Source organism: Oncorhynchus keta, chromosome 35, assembly GCF_023373465.1.
Source record: "Oncorhynchus keta strain PuntledgeMale-10-30-2019 chromosome 35, Oket_V2, whole genome shotgun sequence".
Classification (NCBI taxonomy): Eukaryota; Metazoa; Chordata; class Actinopteri; order Salmoniformes; family Salmonidae; genus Oncorhynchus; species Oncorhynchus keta.
Window position 1 is genome coordinate 42,829,437 of NC_068455.1, and position 20,336 is coordinate 42,849,772.

Below are 20,336 nucleotides of genomic sequence, written 5' to 3' on the forward strand. Positions count from 1 at the left end.
CACACACACACACACACCTCGCCGCTTGTGGCATACTCAAACCAAAATGTTTCAGTTCCAAAGGGTTGGATGGCTAAATTAACTTACACCAAATGACACTCAAGTCCCCCCTGAGCCTTACGTCACTGCCCTGTAAAACTTTAAACATGCTACAGCATGACAACAGTGACAGGCGACCTAGATTAAGCCACAACGCAAAGCTACACCACGAGAGGCAATCTGTGTCCCTCACAGGAATATTGGGTCGTTCCATTTGATTTCAATGACTTTTTGACCGCAACCGTTTTGATTTGAACAACAAACAAAACACTTTCTATACATATTTGTCCATGGTAGAAGTGGTTAGAAAGTAACTTTTTCTGAATGCCAAAATATTTAGGAGATAGAAGTGCTCAAAGTTGATCCATTTTCATACCCCACCCTACCATGAGGCATCCATGTCTTCATCACTGGAAAAGATACACTTCTGAGTTTGATGTCATTTAAAAGCTTACAAACAGGGTTGTCAACATATTTTATAAAAATCTTTTTTTTAAAGCTTTATGAAATAGTCATTAATTATTTTTTTTTAAAGTCAATTATCCCCGCATATGTTGTAACTTAGATCCTATATTAAATCTGAGGTGCGTGTTGTACCCGCCACCAGTTGAGACACAGCATGCTCTTAAATACAGGATGGGTGTCATGTTTTGGCTGATAAATGTACTAAAATGGGAATACAATTTAAAATGTCAACTTTCAAAAAAGGTAGCACAAAGAAGGTTGGAGATCCACACATCGGAGAATGTTGACTTGGATGGGAAGATCAGATCTATACTGTCAACCTTCCATAGGAAACATACTGAAATATAGAAAATAGAAATTCCCCTTTTAAGTTGACATTTGACAGTGGGTGGACCGGCAGCCATCTTTGTAGTAGTAATTAGAAGTAAACATTACTATTCAATTTCCATGTACCAGTTATGTACCAGTTAAATTGCTGTGGTTCTAAGGGATGTCCATTCTATCAATTATACACTATACAGTTGAAGTCAGAAGTTTTACATACACCTTAGCCAAATATATTTAAACTCAGTTTTTCACAATTCCTGACATTTAATCCGAGTAAAAATTCCCTGTTGTAGGTCAGTTAGGATCACCACTTTATTTTAAGAATGTGAAATGTCAGAATAATAGTAGAGAGAATGATCTAGTTCAGCTTTTATTTCTTTCATCACATTCCCAGTGGGTCAGAAGTTTGCATACACTCAATTAGTATTTGTTAGCATCAAACGTGTCGGGGAACCTTCCACAAGCTTCCCACAATAATTTGGGTGAATTTTGGCCCATTCCTCCTGACAGAGCTGGTGTAACTGAGTCAGGTTTGTAGGCCTCCTTGCTCACACACACTTTTTCAGTTCAGCCCACAAATGTTCTATAGGGTTGAGGTCAGGGCTTTGTGATGTCCACTCCAATACCTTGACTTTGGTTGTCCTTAAGCCATTTTGCCACAACTTTGGAAGTATGCTTGGGGTCATTGTCCATTTGGAAGACCCATTTGCAACCAAGCTTTTTGAGATGTTGCATCAATATGTTGCTCTTGCTGCGGGCGATTCCCTGATCCACCTCTACGCAGACGACACCATTCTATATACTTTCGGCCCGTCATTGGACACTGTGCTATCAAACCTCCAAACGAGCTTCAATGCCATACAGCACTCCTTCCGTGGCCTCCAACTGCTCTTAAACGCGAGTAAAACCAAATGCATGCTTTTCAACCGATCGCTGCCTGCACCCGCATGCCCGACTAGCATCACCACCCTGGATGGTTCCAACCTTGAATATGTGGACATCTATAAGTACCTAGGTGTCTGGCTAGACTGCAAACTCTCCTTCCAGACTCACATCAAACATCTCCAATCAAAAATCAAATCCAGAGTCGGCTTTCTATTCCGCAACAAAGCCTCCTTCACTCACGCTGCCAAGCTTACCCTAGTAAAACTGACTATCCTACCGATCCTCGACTTCGGCGATGTCATCTACAAAATGGCTTCCAACACTCTACTCAGCAAACTGGATGCAGTCTATCACAGTGCCATCCGTTTTGTCACTAAAGCACCTTATACCACCCACCACTGCGACTTGTATGCTCTAGTCGGCTGGCCCTCACTACATATTCGTCGCCAGACCCACTGGCTCCAGGTCATTTACAAGTCCATGCTAGGTAAAGCTCCGCCTTATCTCAGTTCACTGGTCACGATGGCAACACCCATCCGTAGCACGCGCTCCAGCAGGTGTATCTCACTGATCATCCCTAAAGCCAACACCTCATTTGGCCGCCTTTCGTTCCAGTACTCTGCTGCCTGTGACTGGAACGAATTGCAAAAATCGCTGAAGTTGGAGACTTTTATCTCCCTCACCAACTTCAAACATCAGCTATCCGAGCAGCTAACCGATCGCTGCAGCTGTACACAGTCTATAGGTAAATAGCTCACCCTTTTTCACCTACCTCATTCCCATACTGTTTTTATACTGTTTTTATTTATTTACTTTTCTGCTCTTTTGCACACCAATATCTCTACCTGTACATGCCCATCTGATCATTTATCACTCCAGTGTTAATCTGCAAAATTGTATTATTCGCCTACCTCCTCATGCCTTTTGCACACATTGTATATAGACTGCCCATTTTTTTCTACTGAGTTATTGACTTGCTAATTGTTTACTCCATGTGTAACTCTGTGTTGTCTGTTCACACTGCTATGCTTTATCTTGGCCAGGTCGCAGTTGCAAATGAGAACTTGTTCTCAACTAGCCTACCTGGTTAAATAAAGGTGAAATAAAAATAAATAAAAATATATATATTGTTCTGGGATTGATTTGCACTTTTCGCACCAAAGTACGTTCATCTCTAGGAGACAGAATGAGTGAGTGAAGTGAAAGTGAAATGAAATAATAAGTGAAATAATAAGTGAAATAATCTGTCTGGAAACAATTGTTGGAAAAATGACTTGTGTCCTGCACAAAGTAGATGTCCTAACCGACTTGCCAAAACTATAGTTTGTTCACAAGAAAAAAACGTGTTTTAATGACTCCAACCTAAGTGTATGTAAACTTTTGACTTCAACTGTATATACAAAAGTATGTGGACACCCCTTCAAATGAGTGGATTCAGTTATTTCAGCCACACCCGTTGCTGACAGGTGTATAACATCGAGCACAGAGCCATGCAATCTCAAAAGAAAAACATTATGATGGTTTTCATCAAACACCACAACAACATTTTCAGTCACATCCTTGTATGAAGGACAAGTCGATTGACAGGTAAATGTCAAGCCCTGCATGTTTTTGTTCGAAAGTCTCAAAGAACACCACCTGCCCCAATACATAGTGCCAACTGTAAAGTTTGGTGGAGGAGGAATTATGGTCTGGGGCTATTTTTCCTGGTTCGGGCTAGGCCCCTTAGTTTCGGTGAAGGGAAATCTTCAAGCTACAGCATACAGTGGGGCAAAAAAGTATTTAGTCAGCCACCAATTGTGCAAGTTCTCCCACTTAAAAAGACGAGGCCTGTAATTTTCATTATAGGTACACTTCAACTATGACAGACAAAATGAGAGAGAAAAAATCCAGAAAATCACATTGTAGGATTTAATGAATTTATTTGCAAATTATGGTGGAAAATAAGTATTTGGTCACCTACAAACAAGCAAGATTTCTGGCTCTCACAGACCTGTAACTTCTTCTTTAAGAGGCTCCTCTGTCCTCCACTCATTACCTGTATCAGAGGCACCTGTTTGAACTTGTTATCAGTATAAAAGACACCTGTCCACAACCTCAAACAGTCACACTCCAAACTCCACTATGGCCAAGACCAAAGAGCTGTCAAAAGGACACCAGAAACAAAATTGTAGACCTGCACCAGGCTGGGAAGACTGAATCTGCAATAGATAAGCAGCGTGGTTTGAAGAAATCAACTGTGGGAGCAATTATTAGGAAATGGAAGACATACAAGACCACTGATAATCTCCCTCGATCTGGGGCTCCACGCAAGATCTCACCACGTGGGGTCAAAATGATCACAAGAACGGTGAACAAAAATCCCAGAACCACACGGGGGGGGACCTAGTGAATGACTTGCAGAGAGCTGGGACCAAAGTAACAAAGCCTACCATCATTAACACACTACACCGCCAGGGACTCAAATCCTGCAGTGCCAGACGTGTCCCCCTGCTTAAGTCAGTACATGTCCAGGCCTGTCTGAAGTTTGCTCGAGAGCATTTGGATGACCCAGAAGAAGATTGGGAGAATGTCATATGGTCAGATGAAACCAAAATATAACTTTTTGGTAAAAACTCAACTCGTCGTGTTTGGAGGACAAAGAATGCTGAGTTGCATCCAAAGAACACCATACCTACTGTGAAGCATGGGGGTGGAAACAAGATGCTTTGGGGCTGTTTTTCTGCAAAGGGACCAAGACGACTGATCCGTGTAAAGGAAAAAATGAATGGGGCCATGTATCGTGAGATTTTGAGTGAAAACCTCCTTCCATCAGCAAGGGCATTGAAGATGAAACATGGCTGGGTCTTTCAGCATGACAATGATCCCAAACACACTGCCCGGGCAACGAAGGAGTGGCTTCGTAAGAAGCATTTCAAGGTCCTGGAGTGGCCTCGCCAGTCTCCAGATCTCAACCCCATAGAAAATCTTTGGAGGGAGTTGAAAGTCCATGTTGCCCAGCAACAGCCCCAAAACATCACTGCTCTAGAGGAGATCTGCATGGAGGAATGGGCCAAAATACCAGCAACAGTGTGTGAAACCTTGTGAAGACTTACAGAAAATGTTTGACCTCTGTCATTGCCAACAAAGTATTGAGAAACTTGTGTTATTGACCAAATACTTATTTTCCACCATAATTTGCAAATAAATTAATTAAAAATCCTACAATGTGATTTTTCTGGGTTTTTTTTCTCATTTTGTCTGTCATATTTGAAGTGTACCTATGATGAAAATTACAGGCCTCTCATCTTTTTAAGTGGGAGAACATGCACAATTGGTGGCTGACTAAATACTTTTTTGCCCCACTGTATGTGCTTCCAACTTTCTGGCAACAGTTTGGGACGGTCCTTTCCTGTTTCAGCATGACAATGCCCCCATGCACAAAGAGACGTCTATACCGAAATGGTGTTGTGATCATTGTGGAAGAACTTGACTGCCCTGCACAGAACCTTGACCTCAAACCCATTGAACACCTTTGGGATGAATTGGAACGCTGACTGCGAACTAAACCTAATCGCCCAACATCACTGCCTGATCCAACATCTAGTGGATACCCTTCACAGAAGAGTGGGGGCTATTATAGTAGCAAAGGGGGGACCAACTCCATATTAATGCCCATGGTTTTGGAATAAGATGATCGGCGAGCAGGTGTCCACATACTTTAGGTAATGTATTGTATTTCTATGACTCCTGTTTGTAAGCTTTTAAATTATATTAAACTCAACCGTTTATATTTTCCCGCGATTAAGACATGGATGTCTGATGATTGGGTGGGGAATGCAAAAATGGGACAACTTTGAGCACCTCTATCTCTTAAATGGTTTTGCATTCAAGCCCACAAAGTTACTTTTTGACCAATTCTACCATGTGAAAATATGTATGGTTAAGTTTTGTTGAAATCTAAAGGGGTTCGATCCAAAAGTGACTGAAATTAAATGGAACGGCCCTATTCTCATATCATAATGAATAAAGGGGTCTGGGAGGAAAGGAGATAAATACCTGATTAGTCTTGTGCATGACTCTATGGACACAGGCTTGGGTTTCAGTGTCCAGAGGCTAGTTCACTGTGTTGTAGTGGAAATGGAAAGTAACATTAAAATTATATCTGGTTTGTTTGGTAACAACGACATATAGTAACTTTTTTTTAAATATTCTGAATAAGTCTTGCCAGTGCCAAAGTCACCCTGGCCTATACAGGAATATACTGTAGATTAGTACAGGGTAAATATAACGTAGTTCTGCCCGGGGTGACATCTTTGGAGTGACAACAGATCCGCCCCAGTAGGTCAAAGGGCGTTCTTTAACGAGTGAGTGAACAGCGGTGTGAACTGGGAACGCTTTACTGACACTCTCAATCTCTAGGATCTGAAGACCGATCAGCGGCGCTGCAAGAAAGTACAGACAAGTGGTTTGAACTCCAGCTGAAATCACAGAGACAAGCCCTGTCACCCACCCGCCACTGATAAAAGTGCGGCTGGCAGGAAAAGGGTTAAGGGCCACTAACACTTCCCAGGGTCCTGAACATAGAGGCACCATTGGGGGAAAAACACCAATAAACAGACCCAAAAGGCAAAGCCCAACAGGCAAGGCCAGTGTTAGCAGACTCCATAGAGGCATTTATAACCCTCCTTAACACACACACACACGGAATGTCAAAAGCATAAATCCATTCCCCTTGCCGGCGCTAAGTCAGCAGTGTCCAGCTGGCCTGTGTAGCGTCAACACGAGCCCGTCCCGGATACTCAGGCCATTATTACATTATCACAATACATGTGGGCTGTGTGCTTCATTAAACTCAATATGACCAATCTGTGCTATTTCAGGGAGAACCATAAAAAAATAACATCCTCTGTATCGTTGCCTATGCCGTCCCAGGGAGGGGTAGCATTCTAGGAGTGAAAGCACTTCACTAAAATACAATTTTAGACTTATACAATTAAGGGCAGTTCAATAATACCCCAACTCCAGAGCACTTTCTCCTTAATGTGCCAAGTGGTCTGAAAAGCCCAAAAGGCAGAAAACCACCATTTTCAATTTAATCCCCACACTAGTCATTGAGCCACTCCGTAATCCTCAGGCCCGCCTAGTAAGTCTGATAATTACACTTATTGGACACCCATAATGATTAGCCTTTGGTTTCAGTCAAAGGCAGCAGATGCCATTTCATTGCATGCTTCCATCAAGTGGAAAACGAATCATGTGTAAGCCCAGCTCGTAAAAAGAGAGGGAAATTATTACTTTGCATGGGCGACACACTTGGCCAATGAACAAACTCTGCCCCGTCGCTTGCTTTCACTCTATAGCATAAAAAGTCTATTCTACATAGTAAACTCTAAGGATTCAAATTCTCAGCAATAGTCTTCACACTACGTTATGTACACTAAGAAAAAGGCAACTGAAAGAGTGACACAACGCCAGAGGAAAAACACCACAGAGACCTACCAAGTGACCAGTCAAAGGTGAAAGTAAAGTTTGATACAGTAGACTGGCACAAAGAGTCCAAATGGGAGGTGGAACAGGACGGCACTAGTTGGCCAAGTAGAGTACTAAAACATGTTCACTTAGCCAATGTTCACACAGGCAGGATATGAAGGGATTGCAATTCAAGTGTAGAGGTTGCTTTGTTTTGGCATTGTAAACTCAATGGTTTAGCATGAAGACACAAAATGTGCTTTTCCTTGGCTGTAAGGTCTACCAGGTAGGAAGTGGTTTGTATCTACAACATTAATGCCTGTGTACTTCTGAATTCCTACTTACACCAAAAGGGATAGGTCATTGTCCCATACGCAGATACAGTGAACCTCCAATGCATGCAGCTGTGCCCATCTCCCAGTCCAACTTGATTGTACTTGTGTTCCCACCATCAGAAGGGGTGAAAGCAGTAGCAGAGTTGGTAACTGGCTCTGGGACTTACTGGAAAGCGATCAGTGAATTGCCTTCATGTCTGAAACAGGTCAAGGCAGGTCCCCTCTATTTTTCTCCCTCGCTCTCTTTTTACAGGCCCCACCTTCCAGATTACCATTCCACTGCTGCTACTTGTACTGCAGCTGGGAGAGCATTGCTGTTCAGACTCAGCGTTGCACCTCATTCCTTTGACACTCGTTATATGTAGCCTACAGTGCATTCGGAAAGTATTCAGACCCCTTCCCCTTTCCCACATTTTGTAACGTCACAGCCCTATTCTAAAATTAATTAAATATTTAGTATTTTCCTCAATCTACACACTATGCCCCATTGTGACAAAACGAAAAACAGGTTGACATTTTTGCAAATGTATAAAAAAATAAAACAGAAGTACCTTATTTACATAAGTATTCCTTTGCTATGAGACTAAAAATTGGTCTCAGGTGCATGCTGTTTCCATTGATCATCCTTGAAATGTGTCTACAACCTTCATGGTAGAGCGGCCAGACGGAAGCCACACCTCAGTAAAAAGGCAATGACCGCCCACTTGGAGATTGCCAAAAAGGCAAAAAAACACCCTTTGGACTGAATGCTAAGCGTCATGTCTGGAGGAAACCTGGCACTATCCCTACGGTGAAGCATGGTGGTGGCAGCATCATGCTGTGGGGTTGTTTTCAGCAGCAGGGACTGGGAGACTAGTCAGGATCGAGGGAAAGATGAACGGAGCAAAGTATAGAGATTCTTGATAAAAACCTGCTCCAGAACCCTCAGGACCTCAGATTGGGGAAAGGTGCACCTTCCAATACGACAACAACCCTAAGCACACAGCGAAGACAACGCTGGAGTGGCTTCGGGACAAGTCTCTGAATGTCCTTGTGTGGCCCAGCCAAAGCCCAGACTTGAACCCGATCGAACATCTCTGGAGAGACCTGAAAATAGCTGTGAAGCAACACTCCCCATCCAACCTGACAGAGCTTGAGAGGATCTGCAGATAAGAATGGTAGAAACACATATACAGGTGTGACAAGCTTGTAGCATCATACCCAAGAAGACGAAGCTGTAATTCCTGCTAAAATGTGCTTCAAAGTACAAAAATGTTAACAACAAAACCCGAAATACTGACATCTCTAAAAACCTGTTTTTGCTTTGTTATTATGGGGTATTGAGTGTAGATTGATGAGGGGAAATAACAATTTTAAAATCAATTTTAGAATAAGGCTGAAACTTAAAATGTGGAACAAATAAAGAGGTCTGAATACTTTTAACCATCTCTGCAGCATGATTGGTGGAGTGCTGTAGAGATGGTTGTCCTTTTGGAAGGTTCTCCCATCTCCACAGAGGAACTCTGGAGCTGATACAGAGCGACCACTGGGTTCTTGGTTACCTTCCTGAACAATGCCCTTCTCCCCAGATTGCTTGGTTTGGCCAGGCAGCCAGCTCTTGGAAGAGTCTTGGTGGTTTCAAACTTCTTCCATTTAAAAATGATGGAGGCCACTGTGTTCTAGGGAACCGTCAATGCTACAGATTTATTTTATTATTTTGGTGGACCAATCCAGTTGTAGAAACATCAAGGATGATCAATGGAAACAGGATGCGCCCGAGCTCAATTACGAGTCTCATTGCAAAGGGTCTGAACACTTAGGTAAATAAGGGATCTGTTTAATACATTTGCAAAATATTTTTTTTAACCTGTTTTTGCTTTGTCATTATGTGGTAGTGTGTGTAGATTGAGGAAAAAATGTATTTAATCAATTGTATAATAAGGCTTTAACGTAACAAAAATGTGGAAAAAGTCAAGGGGTCTGAATACTTTCCAATTGCACTGTACATACAGTTGAAGTCAGACGTTTACATACACCTTAGCCAAATACATTTAAACTCAGTTTTTCACAATTCCTGACATCAAAGTAAAAATTCCCCATCAGGTCAGTTAGGATCACCACTTTATTTTAAGAATGTGAAATGTCAGAATAATAGTAGAGAGAATGATCTATTTCAGCTTTTATTTCTTTCATCACATTCCCAGTGGGTCAGAAGTTTACATACACTCAATAAGTATTTGGTAGCATTGCCTTTAAATTGTTTAACTTGGGTCAAACGTTTCGGGTAACCTTCAACAAGCTTCCCACAATAAGTTGGGTGAATTTGGTCCCATTCCTCCTGACAGAGCTGGTGTAACTGAGTCAGGTTTGTAGGCCTCCTTGCTCGCACAGGCTTTTTCAGTTCAGCCCACAAATGTTCTATAGGATTGAGGTCATCGCTTTGTGATGGCCACTCCAATACCTTGACTTTGGTTGTCCTTAAGCCATTTTGCCACAACTTTGGAAGTATGCTTGGGGTCATTGTCCATTTGGAAGACCCATTCGCGACCAAGCTTTAGCTTCTTGAGATGTTGCTTCAATATAGCCACATAATTTTCCTGCCTCATGATGCCATCTATTTTGTGAAGTGCACCAGTCCTTCCTGCAGCAAAGCACCCCCATAACATGATGCTGCCACCCCCATGCTTCACGATTGGGATGGTGTTCTTCGGCTTGCAAGACTCCCCCTTTTTTCCTCCAAACATAACAATGATAATTATGGCCAAACAGTTATATTTTTGTTTCATCAGACCAGAGGACATTTCTCCAAAAAGTATCATCTTTGTCCCCATGCGCAGTTGCAAACCATAGTCTGGCCTTTCAGGTTATGTTGATATAGGACTCGTTTTACTGTGGATATAGATACTTTTGTACCCGTTTCCTCCAGCATCTTCACATGGTCCTTTGCTGTTGTTTTGGGATTGATTTGCACTTTTCGCACCAAAGTACATTCATCTCTAGGAGACAGAACGCATCTCCTTCCTGAGTGGTATGCCAGCTGTGTGGTCCCATGGTGTTTATACTTGCATACTATTGTTTGTACAGATGAACGTGGTACCTTCAGAGGCGTTTGGAAATTGCTCCCAAGGATGAACCAGACTTGTGGAGGTCTACAATTTTTTTCTGGGGTCTTAGCTGATTTCTTTTGATTTTCCCATGATGTCAAGCAAAGAGGCACTGAGTTTGAAGGTAGGCCTTGAAATACAACCCCAGGTACACCTCCAATTGACTGAAATTATGTCAATTAGCCTATCAGAAGATTCTAAAGCCATAACTTTCTGGAATTTTCCAAGCTGTTTAAAGGCACAGTCAACTCAGTGTATGTAAACTTCTGACCCACTGGATTGTGATACAGTGAATTACGTGAAATAATCTGTCTGTAAACAATTGTTAGAAAAATGACTTGTGTCATGCACAAAGTATATGTCCAAACGGACTTGCCAAAAATATAGTGTGAACAAGACATTTGTGGAGTTGTGGAAAAACAAGTTATAATGACTCCAACCTAAGTATGTAAACTTCCGACTTCAACTGTATGAGATGAGTAAAGTAGTATGTAAACATTATTAAAGTGGCCAGTGACTCCATGTCTATGTATATAGGACAGCAGCCTCTAAGGTGCAGGGCTGAGTAACCGGGTGGTAGCCGGTTAGTCTGATGGCCTTGAGATAGCTCTTTTTCAGTCTCTCGGTCCCAGCTTTGATGCACCTGTACTGACCTCGCCTTCTGGATGATAGCGAGGTGAACAGGCCGTGGCTCGGGTGGTTGATGTCCTTGATGATCTTTTTGGCCTTGTGGGTGGACCATTTCAGATTGTCAGTAATGAGTATGCAGAGGAATTGGAAGCTTTCCACATTCTCCACAGCAGTCCCGTCGATGTGGATAGGGGCGTGCTCCCTCTGCTGTTTCATGAAGTCCATGATCAGCGCCTTCATTTTGTTGATGTTCAGGGAGAGGTTATTTCCCTGGCACCACTCTGATAGGGCCCTCACCTCCTCCCTGTAGGCTGTCTTGTCATTGTTGGTAATCAGACTAAATCAAATCAAAAAAATTTCAAATTTTATTTATATAGCCCTTCGTACATCAGCTGATATCTCAAAGTGCTGTACAGAAACCCAGCCTAAAACTACTGTTGTGTAGTCTGCAAACTTGATGATTGAGTTGAAGGCGTGCGTGGCCACAGTCATGGGTGAACAGGGAGTACAGGAGGGGGCTGAGCACGCACTCTTGTGGGACCACTGTGTTGAGGATCAGTGTAATGGAGGTGTTGTTTCCCTCCTTTAACACCTGGGGGCGGCCAGTCAGGAAGTCCAGGACCCAGTTGCACAGGGTGGGGTTCAGACCCAGGGCCCCGAGCTTCATGAGTTTGGAGGGTTGGTTAAGCAAATTGCAGTGGGTCTAGGGTGTCAGGTAAGGTAGAGGTGATATGATCCTTAACTAGCCTCTCAAAGCACTTCATGATGACAGAAGTGCTACGTAGCGATAGTGATTTAGTTCAGTTACCTTTGCTTTCTTGGGTACAGGAACCATTGGGGAGATATCGAAGCAAGTGGGGACAGCAGACTGGGAAAGGGAAAGATTACATACATTCAAACACTCCAGCGAACTGGTATGCGCATGCTTTGAGGCCGTGGCTAGGGATGCCGTCTGGGCCGGTAGCCTTGTGAGGGTTAACACGATTAAATGTCTTACTCATGTAAGCCACGGAGAACGAGATTCCACAGACCTTGGGAGTGGGCCGCGTCAGTGGCACTGTGTTATCATCAAAGCGGGCAAAGGTGTTTAGGTTGTCCTGGAGCAAGAAGTCGGTGTCTGCGACATGTCTGGTTTCCCCTTTGTAATCCCTGATTGTCTGTAGACCCTGCCACACAACATCCCCTATACACTTCCTGATGAACTCAGTCACCGTGTCCATGTATACGTCAATGTTATTCTCAGAGGCTACATGGAACATATCCCAGTGCGCATAATCAAAACAATCTTGAAGCATAGATTCCAAATTGGTCAGACCAGCGTTGAATAGATCTTAGCACATGTACTTCCTGTTTGAGTTTCTGCCTATTGGAAGGGAGGAGCAAAATGGAGTCGTGATCTGATTTGCCGAAGGTTGGGTGGGGGAGGGCCTTGTAGGCATTTCGAAAGGATATGTGGTTTCCAGTTCGCATAAAGTCCAGTGTAGTTCCTTGAGTGCCGTCGTGGTTATCGGCTTGAAGGGGAATATACACGGCTGTGATTATAACCAAAGATAATTATCTTGGGAGGTAATATGGTCAGCATTTGATTGGGAGGTACTCTAAACTCAGCACAAAAATAAACTTCCCATTTTCAGGACCCGTAAAAATAACTTCCCAGATCTTCATTGTAAAGGGTTTAAACACTGTTTCCCCATGTGTGTTTAATGAACCATAAACAATAAATGAACATGCACCTGTGGAACGGTCCTTAAAACACTAACAGCTTACAGACGGTAGGCTTTTAAGGTCACAGTTATGAAAACTTAGGACACTAAAGAGGCCTTTCTACTGACTCTGAAAAACACCAAAAGAAAGATGCACAGGGTCCCTGTTCATCTGTGTGAACGTGCCTTAGCCATGCTGAAAGGAGGCATGAGGACTGCAGCTGTGGCCAGGGCAATAAATTGCAATGTCCATACTGTGAGAGAGCGCTAACAGGGAGACAGGACGGACAGCTGATCGTCCTCGCAGTGGCAGACCACGTGTAAAAACACCTGCACAGGATCGGTACATCACACCTGCGGGACAGGTACAGGATGGCAACAATTGCCCGAGTTACACCAGGAACGCACAATCCCTCCATCAGTGCTCAGACTGTCTGCAATAGGCTGGACTGAGGACTTGTAGGCCTGTTGTAAGGTAGGTCCTCACCAGACATCACCGGCAAACAACGTTGACCAATGGGCACAAACCCACCGTCGCTGGACCAGACAGGACTGGCAAAACGTTCTCTTCACTGACGAGTCGTGGTTTTGTCTCACCAGGTGTGATGGTCAGATTCGCGTTTATCGTCGAAAGAATGAGCGTTACACCGAGGCCTGTACTCTGGAGTGGGATCGATTTGGAGGTGGAGGTTCCATCATGGTCTGGGGCGGTGTGTCACAGCATCATCGGACTGAGCTTGGTGTCATTGCATGCAATCTCAATGCTGTGCATTACAGGAAAGACATCCTCCTCCCTCATGTGGTACCCTTCCTGCAGGCTCATCCTGGCATGACCCTCCAGCATGACAATGCCACCAGCCATACTGCTCATTCTGTGCGTGATTTCCTGCAAGACGGGAATGTCAGTATTCTGTCATGGCCAGCGAAGAGCCCGGATCTCATTCCTATTGAGCACGTCTGGGACCTGTTGGATCGGAGGGTGAGTGCTAGTGCCATTCCCCAGCAGAAATGTCCTGGCACTTGCAGGTGCCTTTGTGGAAGAGTGGGGTAACATCTCACAGCAAAAACTGGCAAATCGGGTGCGGTCCATGAGGAGGAGATGCACTGCAGTACTTAATGCAGCTGTGGGCCACACCAGATACTGACTGTTACTTTTGATTTTGACCCCCCCTTTGTTCAGGGCAATTTTCTATTTCTGTTAGTCACATGTCTGTGGAACTTGTTCAGTTTATGTCTCAGTTGTCAAATCTTATGTTCATACAAATATTTACAAATGTTAAGTTTGTTGAAAATAAACACAGTTGACAGTGAAAGGACATAACTTTTTTTTGCAGAGTTTAGGTCGGTGAACAAAAGGACTTGAGTTTCTGTATGTTATCACAATCACACCATGAGTAGTTCATCCTGAAACATACACCACCACCCTTCTACTTCCCGGAGAGTTGTTTATTCCTGTCTGCGCGATGTATTGACAGGGACAGTAAATCCGGAGAGAGCCATGATTCCGCGAAACAGAGTATGTTACAGTTCCTGAAGTCTCTCGAAGGAGATCCTCGCCCTGAGCTTGGCTACTTTATTGTCTAGAGACTGAACATTAGTGTGGTAGTAGTAGTGGATGGTGTGCTTGCCTCCTTATTCAGACAAGAAGTTCACTCCGAATACCTCTTCTCCGCCGGTGGCGTCTTGGAGCAGTTTCTGGGATAAGTTGAATTGCCTTGGGGGTACGAACAAAGGATCCAATTCGGGAAAGTCGTAATCCTGGTCATAATGCTGGTGAGTTACCACCGCTCTAATATCCAAAAGTTCTTCCCGGCTGTGTGTAATAACACAAAAAAACATTCTGGACTAATAATGTAAGAAATAACACACACACACAAAAAAATACTGCAAAGTTGCTTACGAGCTAGAAGCAGAGCTGCTATGTCTGTCGGCGCCACCTTACTCTCTTTGTGCATCTTACTCTATTGGTAAAGTTAAATCGTAACTTTAGCCAGTTTGTGGAATCTTTGGAAAGCTCCCTTCCCATGTGAAGTAGATCTATGCAAATAATAATGGACGACGCCTGCCATCAATCAAGGCAATTCGAAGTTGTCTATCATGTTTCAGGCTGATCATTCCCTGCTGTATTCACAATTTGAGCAATGACCTAAATACACTTGATGATTTATCCATAGAGGTCAGGTTTTTGAAGATCATTCCAATTATGGCTGTCAACATAGTCTACTTGGGAACTAGCCCTTGATCATGACTCAGTTCCATTACATTACACATAAGTCAATGGACAAAGGCTCTTCTGTAGGGGGGTGACAAGACGCCACAAAAGTGTTGTCACTGAAAAATACTGTTGGCTGCGGTGTTAAAACAGTTTACAGTAAGTGTGTATTTTGCGTTTGTGAAATTTTGATGTGATATGAAAGTAAAGGGATTTCTGTTTCTAGAACCATGCCGCAATTGAGAATGTATTCACGTTTAGATGGAGTATTTCACTGTTATGGCTTCCAGAGCCAATTCACCCCTTATAACAGAACATGTAAGCTCCTTGGACTGAGAAGTAACGTTAGGCTCCTTTAGTCCAATACTGGGCTACTTGGGAACCAGCTAAAATATTGTCAGTCAATTGTCAATATAGATAACAGGCTTTTACTGCCATCTTGTTCAGACCAGTTGACCTATAGTTTTTTATTTTACTGTCTACTTTAGGCTATACTGGGAACTAAATCTTCAAAGTGACAGTGGACTGTAGCTGCCTTAAGTGGACAGTTGGATTTTTTGAATTGTGGAAAGGTGACTTGGCTACTCGTGTTGCAAATTATTTTCAAGAAATCGCCTGAGCCGGATGATACATTGTTCCGAGGAAAATATTTATGTTCCTGTTCAGAAACCCCAACATTCCACACAGAGAGTGGCACATCCCCACTGAACGTAAGTGTGCTAGCCACTCGTAACAACAATGATAAAAGGCTACATTTAGTTACAGTGATCTACAAACGCTTAAAACGAGAAATTCAAACTCCTACACATTTTTAACCAGCGTGGCTGCTCCGCAGGGCACAACGTTGTAAAAAGTTCAGATAGAAATATTGAAATACATGGATCTGGAAATATGTAGTACTGTATAAACATGTTCTCGGACATGAATAATATGGAATCACATCACTTCTATTCGTGACATTTTATTCTGCAACATTCCACACGTTTGACTACTGAACGTGGCCCGAGTTTTTAGCTGCAGTCCGGTGTTTCATGGAGGCTTCGTTTTAGCTGCGGCAGAAGATCAGGGGGAGGAGGGGTAAAAACTTGCCGCAGTTCGGAGTATGCCTGCCCATGTCGAACTCAGGAAGTTGCAGTGCCATCGTTACATTTGTTCATTGATTTAGTAATACAAGTAGTTGTATTTATCAAAACACTAGTTCACCTACCTTGCCATGAAAAAATCTGCGATAGTCCCCAAATTGATTCGCTTTGTGTCGAAGAGTTCCGACAAGATGACTGTAGGTTTTAACCAGACTGAACATAAGTTCTTTCACAGATTTTACTGGTACACCAGCGGGACAGGGTTTGTTTTCCTCCTGAACTGCCTTCGTTGTTTCTTCCCTCCACTCCCTGCGCTGTAGGATCAAACCATCACATTCCACCGTGTCCCTAACAATGAAAAATGTGGGTTTTCCTTTGCGCCGGTGGACCCACACCCCCTGCATGACTAGTAGGGTCTGACCGTGACAAGAACGCCCTTCCCTGCTGTAGAGTCCCGCCTCTCCTGAAGTCTAACTGAATAAAGAGTGAAACATGCCGAATTCAAAGGGAAAAGAACATGAGACAGGAGACTCTTTGAATATTAGTGCATAGGTTTCAACACATTGCGTTGCTTTCGAAATTATGACAGAGCAACAGACCTAAGTGGAAGGAATGTAAAGGAAGGCATCAGTTTCAGAGAACTTTGCAGAAAAAAACGTGCGTATGAATTTGGTCTGTCAATGAACCATATGGGATATCATATCATTTACATGAAAGACTTTCATGAAAGACTCATACATTTAATGCTTTTGGGAATAGGAATAGGTTTTTTGCCATGTGTCTTGCAACTTTTTTTGGCAACCACCTACCTGGTAATTGGGGGGAAATCAAAATGCTGATACCTGGTTGTCCAGCTTGGCAACCACATTTCAAAATAATTGTCTGGCCCTGTATTGGTTCCTATCTGTCCTGTCAATGGAAAAGCAGCAGTACAGTGCTAATCAATGTGAACCCATAACTGTCATCACCACAGACTTAAATAATCAACTATCCAGAGAGGCCAAAGTGCAACTCTGTATCTCACTGTATGCATGTGACAATAGGGGCCAATCGACACAATGCGCCCGACACAGAAAGTGTTATTTGACTCCTCCCGCTGCCCATAGTCTTGGCTCAATCATGGCCCACACACATTTGATTGGCTATTTATTAACCAAAAGCCCCAGATGTTGGATGGTTTATCCTACTGTCATAGGCTACACCTTCTCCTATTACTTTTCAGTTGCTGTGACTGAAACGTAACCACTTAATGAAGTATTAGATCAAGTATTTTATCTGTGGAGTGTCTCGCCTCCCGTCTACATTTATTATCTACGTATTTCAGCAGTACATACTACGTTTTTAGCCAGCAGGAATGAACACATTGATATGTAGACTAGACATGGTGTATAGAATTTGATTTGATTTGATTTTGATCATGTCTCGTCTAAAACTAGCCATGAGTTAGTTGGGTGATTCTCACAAAACTGGCACTTGGTAAAAAAAAAGCCTTGAAAAATAAATAAACACATTTCCAACATAATTCCTCTTGGATCAATATGATTAGGATCTGTAGTTAACCATTTTGTAATTATTGTTATGTTTATTGATTAGATATTGTGCATTTAACCACAATTTCCACAACTACCAATGCAAAAAATTCTCATTACCGCAATAGTTTTCCAAAAAAGTCAGAAACATGCTCCATATTGTGGCTTTAAGTAAATTAAATGGGGTTTAAATATCTATATTTATTGACAACTCCTACTTATTCAAATAACTAATATTTAACCAAAAATATGTACAATAGCTGTAAGCAGTGGTCCTAGTAAATAATTAATGTTTCCAGCACAGCACACCCACGGACTAATATTGATTGTACAGAACACATTCCTAATATTGAGTTGCACCCCCTTTTGCCCTCAGAACAGCCTCAATTTGTCGAGGCATGGACTCTACCAGGTGTCGATAGCGTTCCACAAGGATGCTGGCCCATGTTGACTCCAATGCTTCCCACAGTTGTCAAGTTGGCTGGATGTCCTGTGGGTGGTGGACAATTCTTGATACAAATGGGAAACTGTTCAGTGTGAAAAACCCAGCAGTGTTGCAGTTCTTGACACAAACCGGTGCGCCTGGCACCTTCTGCCATACACCCCACGTAAATCTTGTTTCTTGCCCATTCACAATCCATGTCTCAATTGTCTCAAGGGTTAAAAATCCTTCTTTAACCTGTCTCCTCCCCTTCATCTACACTGATTGAAGTGGATTTAACAAGTGACATCAATAAGGGATTATAGCTTTCACCTGGTCAGTCTATGTCATGGAAAGAGCAGGTGTCCTTTTGTGGTGTCCATTTAATTAAATAACCCCAAAATGTAATAGGGACGCATTTCAGTAATGAGAATTTGCGGTGAGAATGTGCAAAATTCAGGCAGAAATGTTAAATGTATTTAAAATAAGACACCATGCCATACACTAGGTATCTTAGTCTTCAGACCAATAGTTGATTATTGCAGATGCATTATGTTTTTCAAACTCAATTTGTTACTGCCAAAGTTAAAACTGGTTTCATGAGAATCACCCAGCTCGCTTTTGTTTCTTGAGTCGTTGTCATTTACGGGCTTCTAAAAGGGGTTTGTTTATGAGGTTAAAAGCAGAGGAGGAAGAGCACGGAAACAGTTTTCACTCTAACCGTTGTTCAACTGAACATGACAAATGAAGTCCTTCATTGCTTAGTGTAATTAAAAATCTGTGGTTGAGCATCATCATGATCGCTGAAACAGTAGGATGAACATATTTCATCTCCAAAGTACCCACGTATCCATGACCTTTTTATGAGGCTGCGGTGACTAAACTGCTCTGTAATAAAAACACACCTTGATGGAATCTCACAGAGAATCCATTGTGTATCCCTCGTTAAAACGAGCTGCATTCAACCCCATTCAATAAAATACTCTTGGCAGATTGTCTAAATGCTGTGATCATATTGTTTTACACAAGGGGAGGTGAATGCAACATTCATACTGCAGCTGTCTGTCATTGCTGAAGACACCAAATAGGTCAAAATAATCAAAGAAATGAAATCCCATTAAAAAGCCTTATTAGCTGTCACATGCAGGCATGCCCAGACACCAACAAAAACGTGTCAGGAAAGTGAATGACAACCATCCTTGTAATTTGCATGTGTGAGTGTGTGTGTGTGTGTGTGTGTGTGTGTGTGTGTGTGTGTGTGTGTGTGTGTGTGTGTGTGTGTGTGTGTGTGTGTGTGTGTGTGTGTGTGTGTGTGTGTGTGTGTGTGTGTGTGTGTGTGTGTGTGTGTGTGTGTGTGTGTGTGTGTATACATGCATGTGATATTATTATGAGTCTGTGTGTACATATATGTGTGTTTACATAAAAAATCATCAGATTCTACAGGGACTGGTGTGTTCTGTAGTCAGAGAGGGCTATAAATATCCTGGTATACCCTTGAAGGAGAGGCAAAAGGAAGGAGGACAACACACCACTGGAAACGAGACGAGAAATGGAGAGAAGGAAAAGCAGAAAAACAGTAATAGAGAGGAAGAGAATGATTGAGAGGAAAAAGAGAGAGAAAGGGAGACAGAGGGTGAGAGAAAGTAAGACTGGGGAGAGGTAGAAGACACAAGAAAGATAATAAGGTTTTGGAAGAGCTGTGTAAATATCCTTCATCACAAACAGCTATTGGTAACAATACTTAATTAACATCTGCAGGTGCAAAGCTTTCTAACTTGGTAAAAGCATTTATAATGTCATCTAATGAGGCTATAATATGTTACATCTCTTTGTATCAAAATTGAAACCGATTGAAAATGACTGCGTGGTAATAATACATGGGTCACACATGTTCAAGTCTTACCATGTAATATACTGTAACTGCATGAGGATGCATTAATAATGCAGGCTAGGTTAAGTGCTATCCAAACATCTAGACTCAACCATGTCATATAGATAGTGATGCATTGCATAAACCTAAGGCAGTTTGAAGGAGCATGCTTATAGTAATAATTCCCAGAAAATGAGTCAGTGCCTTCTCTCACAACCAGTTTCATAGGAAGAAAGAGAAGATGATTCTGTTACTCTGCTCTCTCTCCCAGTTTAATATTCAGGATTTAAATATTCTCCTGTAT

General features: G+C 42.5%; 1 protein-coding gene across 2 annotated transcripts in view; it reads right to left on the reverse strand.

Annotated features, from left to right (window-relative positions):
* Window positions 1–16,701, reverse strand: part of LOC118368524 (leucine zipper protein 1) — an 88,417-nt gene extending 71,716 nt beyond the window's left edge. The window contains exon 1 of one of the 2 annotated variants that reach the window (XM_035752685.2): window positions 16,338–16,691. The gene's annotated coding sequence lies outside the window, so the exon portion shown is untranslated. Of the gene's footprint in view, window positions 1–16,337 lie in introns of both variants that reach the window. The other variant, XM_052497054.1, reaches the window with a different exon arrangement.
* Window positions 16,702–20,336: the final 3,635 nt, after the last annotated feature.